The sequence below is a fragment of the Solanum verrucosum genome, unplaced genomic scaffold, assembly GCF_900185275.1.
Source record: "Solanum verrucosum unplaced genomic scaffold, falcon-dt-bn FXZP01000253.1, whole genome shotgun sequence".
NCBI lineage: Eukaryota > Viridiplantae > Streptophyta > Magnoliopsida > Solanales > Solanaceae > Solanum > Solanum verrucosum.
The window spans coordinates 1017304-1022298 of record NW_026019984.1 but is presented as its reverse complement, the minus strand read 5'-3'; the positions used below and the strand labels follow the sequence as shown (position 1 = coordinate 1022298).

The window sequence follows — 4995 nt, the reverse complement described above, 5'->3', positions numbered from 1 at the left end:
AGCTTTATACTTGTCAACTTCACCATTAGCTTTATGCTTAATTTTATAAACCCATTTAGCACCTATAGTCTTCTGACCAACAGGTAAGGCAGTCAGCTCTCAAGTATGATTTTCCTCCAAAGCATCTATCTCTTGTTGCATAGCATGTACCAACTATGGATCCTGAGAAGCCATCTTGAATGAGGTAGGCTCGGTAGCAGGAGAGAAATTTTCCAAATATTCTTGATAAACAGGAGACAAATGGTCATTGGATACAAACTGTGAAATTGGATGTGAGCAATTGCCTTTGGGGATAACAATAGAAACATAGGCAGTGAGCCAAATAGGAGGTTTGGTTGTTCTGACTAGTCTAAGGGGAGGAGGATTAGGTGCAAGGATAGGTAAGGGAGTGCCCTGCTCTTCTGCTAAAACAGAATCAAATAGTTCACCCTGTACGAAGATCTCATCCTGCTTAACATCAACTGGTGCAACCTCAACTACCTCAGAGTCTACTCCCACAGTAACTTCAGCAGTTATAGGTAAATGGGACTGTGAGAGGGCGCCATCAACCAAAAGATTGTCAAAAACAATAGGATTGGAAGCATGCATAGTGTCAAAAGAATTAATACTTAACATGTCCATATCTATAAAGATATCCTTATGGAAAGGAAATTCAGATTCTATAAAGCTGACATCCCTATTAACAAAGAAGATTTTATCATTCAAATCATACAACTTGTAACCCTTCTGAGTTTCAGAATATCCAACTAGAACAACCATTTTTGCCCTTGCAACAAACTTGTCATGTCTAGGTAGTTTGCTAGCATAACATAGGCAACCAAACACCCTCAAATGATCAAGGTTGGCCTTTTTGCCATACAATAGTGCATAAGGAGTCTGTCATTTTAACACCTATGAAGGCAACTTATTGATCAAATAAATTGAGGTCCTGAGACAGTCACCCCAAAAACTGATGGGCACTTCACTTTGGAATTTGAGGGCTCTAGCCACTTTCAATAAATGCCTATGGTTTCTTTCATCTGTGTCATTCTGTTGTGGGGAATACGGGCAGCCACTCTGGTGGACAATGCCATGTGAAGCCAACAATTGCTCACAATGTGCATTAAAGAATTCAGTACCATTATCAGACCTCAATAATTTTACACATGCATCAAATTGAGTTTTAACTAGGCACAAAAAAAATTCAACATAGTGGTAACCTCACATTTAGATTGTATCAAGCAAACACATGTATACCGACTGTAATCATCAACAATAGTGAAAAACTAATACTTCTTGTCATAGGTAGGCTTTTTGTAAGGCCCCTACAAGTCTACATGCAGCAAATCAAAACAAGCAATTGTCTTAGTACAACTAGTAGGGAAGCTTAACCTGTGATGTTTAGCTAGAGGAAATATATGACATTTGTCATGTATGATAGGGCTATCACATTTATTGAGTAAAGATATGTGTTGCATGACAGTGGTGGAAGGATGACCTAATCTAAGGTGCCAAAGAACTCTTTTAACATCACACTTGAAGCTTGCAGTATTTGTAATTGGAGTGAGCTTCTCCTGCAAGAGGTACAGACTATCATTTTCTCTACCAATCCCCATGACCTTGCCATTGTAAAGCCCCTGAAATACACAAAAATCAGGGAAGAAGAGGACAACACATGATAATTCCTTGGTTATCTTAGACACTGAGAGGAGATTGAATTTGAAATCAGGAACATGGAGGACGTTCTGCAGGCTAGAAGTCCCAAAAATAGGTGCATTACATGTACCTGTGATCTGTGATCTTCCTCCAGTTGGTGCTTGAACCTTATCACTAAGATGAATATCAAGGGTCCTAATATCAGACAAAAAACCTCTACAGGGTGTAATATGGTGAGATGATCCAGAATCAATAATCCACTCAGAATGTAAGACATTAGATAACAATGAGTGTATACCTATCATGTTAGAAACACATTCATAACTGGATTGAGCCTGTTTACCAAGCAGTTCCTGATATTGTTGTTCTGTGAGGAAGTAGCCTGAACCTTGAGTTGGATTGTTGGCATTGGAACTTGTGTTGGCATTGGAGCTAGTATGGGTTGTAGGCTTGAATTGTGACTGTTGTGTTTGTTGTGAACATCTCCTCCTACTCTTGAAGTGCTGATGATAGCCAACAATTCTCAAGCATCCTTAAAATGACCTTTGTAACCACAATGGATGCAAGGAATTCCTTCCGCAGTTCCAGACAATCCTCCATAATTCCCCCCACTTGTGGTTCCAAACGATCCTCCATAGTTCCCTGGCTTCTTCTGTCTATAACTAGGAGTTCTCCTAGCCAACATTGTTAAGGGATCCTTGTGAGCATCAACTACTCCCAGTGATCGTTGGCTTTTTTCTTGAGTCATGATTGCATAGGTTTCATTAACTGTCACATTAGCGTTTCGAGAGAGAATACTGCTTCTCAAGCTGCAATTGCTCTCATTGAGTCTCATAATGAACTGTAATAATTGCTGAGATTTGAGGTGTTCTACATAAAGACTAGACTCTTCACAACCACATGAAGGCATGTAAATCATGACATCAAGTTCATTCCACAAATCCTTCATTCTAGAGAAATAGCAAGTCACGGAATCAGTCCACTTCTTTAAATTGACAATTTCAGACCACAGATAGTAGATCCTAGTTAAATCCGATCGATCGAATCGTTCCTTGAATTGTTCCCAGACCTTTCTAGCAGTTGAAGCATAAACAATAATAGGGACTAGTTCAACCGAAACAGTGCTACCAATCCAGGATAGTACAATAGCGCTACATTTTTCCCATAATTCCTTTAATTCTTCTGTATACTTGCTCTTAAGACAAGTACCATCCACAAACCCTAGCTTACCTTTGCCTCGCAGAGCTAGTTTCATCGATCGACTCCACAGAGAGTAATTCTCTAGACCTGTGAGCTTGATCGGAATTATTACTAGACCTGGAGAATCTGAAGCTTGAAGATAAATCGGATGATGATGGTCGAGTGTTAGTATTGCTGGAGCCACCATGGATGCATTAGCTTGATCCTCTGGCATTTTTGCTCCTATTGAGAAATTGCGATGAAATCAAAATCAATACGCAGTTAGAGGTGAGATCACCGCTCTGATACCATGTAAAATTTATGCTAAGCACTCTACATATGCGTCCACCATTTATGTGGATCACTGAATATACAGAGAGAATATAGATGAAGGAGAAAGGGAAACTGTTTTATTGAATCTGAAAAGTGGAAATTACAATCACATGTGCTCTGTACTTATAGGCACGTTAGTTAGCTACTAGTGGATGCCAACTGGCTGTCCTTGTAACAAACATTTAAACCGACTTAACTAACAGCTTCTTCTAACTTGCTCACTATAACAGAAATGTGAATATGGTCACTTTAATATGTATTATACCACATAGGACACATGTATTATGCCACGCAAGAAATATACGTAGCATACACTTATTTTATAGTTGTAATACAATGAATATGCACCAGTAACTATTTCAAATTGATACATCTGAAGTACTATTTTTGACTAATTGAAACTTTCATAAGAAAAACACGATAAATGATTTGAGACGAAGAGATCAATATTTCCTCTTAAATAGGACTCCCATCCAAACCCTTTCTCCAAGAATAAAGATTAACCAGATATAAAATATTTATAGTTTTCTTATCGTACAAGAAAAGGCTATTATAATAAATATGATGCCGTTTCTTCCAAAAAAAATAAAATACCCAATTATGATTTTATAAATTAGGACAAACACCCAATAATATGTGAGTTTCTTAACAAATCAACTATATTCAAATCAGACTATGAAAATTGATTTGCAAGACATGGATTGTTTTAAAACGTGGACGATGGTCATGTTCTATTTTTAATTAGAGAAATCAACATATATAATCGTCATCAAAATGCTTGAAAGATTTACGACCAAGTATAGTCATGGGTTAGTGCAGCCCATGGGAAGAATTTGTAACTTAATAATCCATCATAAAATTATTGACAAATACGTTATGAATATCCATCATATTCTGTCATAATTTTTTCTATTATAATTGTGCTTGACCCTTAAAATGGTCAATAATTGAAAACGGAAATATTAATTGTCCTTACTTGTTCCTAGGTCTGTTTTTTTTTTATCACCTTGTTTCATTCATTTATTTATATAATATATTTATTTTTTTAATTTTTGGTGGAAAAGATGTAGAAATATATTTATCTATTGAGTCAAAAATGAATATATTAATTAAATAGCAGCCATTACCTAGGAACGAAAGAGTACTAGGAATAGCATATCTCCCTATGGTTAAAAAGTTTCCCTTACTATTATTCATTGTTTAACTTATCTCGATTCAGTTCATTTCAACTTTGAAAAAATTAATTTTCATCTCTACTTCTAACGCCATTTCTCAATATAACGGCCCTTGTAAAACATGGGACGATTGTGATGTGGTCAATTAATTTGCATAAACGGAAAATGTAACGATGATCCTAACGTTGGTACCAAAATTTGCAAAAGTAACCCTCCTTCCGTCCCATCTCCAACTCCAACCAATACATGTCGTCCGTCTGGCACAATCAATTGCAATGGTGTGCACCCAATATACCGTTGCTCGCCACCTGTCTCCTCCTCAACGCCCGCTCAACTTACCTTCATCGACTTCAGTGAAGGCGGAGACGGAGGTGGTCCATCATCATGTGATGGGAAATATCATAACAATAAAGAAAGAATAGTAGCATTGTCCACCGGATGGTTCGCAGGACGTTCAAGGTGTGGTAAAATGATATTAATTCGCGCTAATAATGGAAAGACTGTAACGGCTAAAGTGGTGGATGAATGTGATTCTACTATGGGTTGTGATGCAGAACATGCCTTTCAAAGTCCATGCAAAAATAACATAGTGGATGGTTCTATTGCTGTGTGGAGAGCTTTAGGGTTAAATACAGATTTAGGTATTGTTCCTGTCACTTGGTCCATGGTTTAG

The 4995-nt window shown here is 37.4% G+C and overlaps 1 pseudogene; it reads left to right on the top strand.

Moving 5' to 3' along the window:
• The first annotated feature begins 3257 nt into the window (after positions 1 to 3257).
• Positions 3258 to 4995, top strand: LOC125818330 (kiwellin-like; annotated as a pseudogene).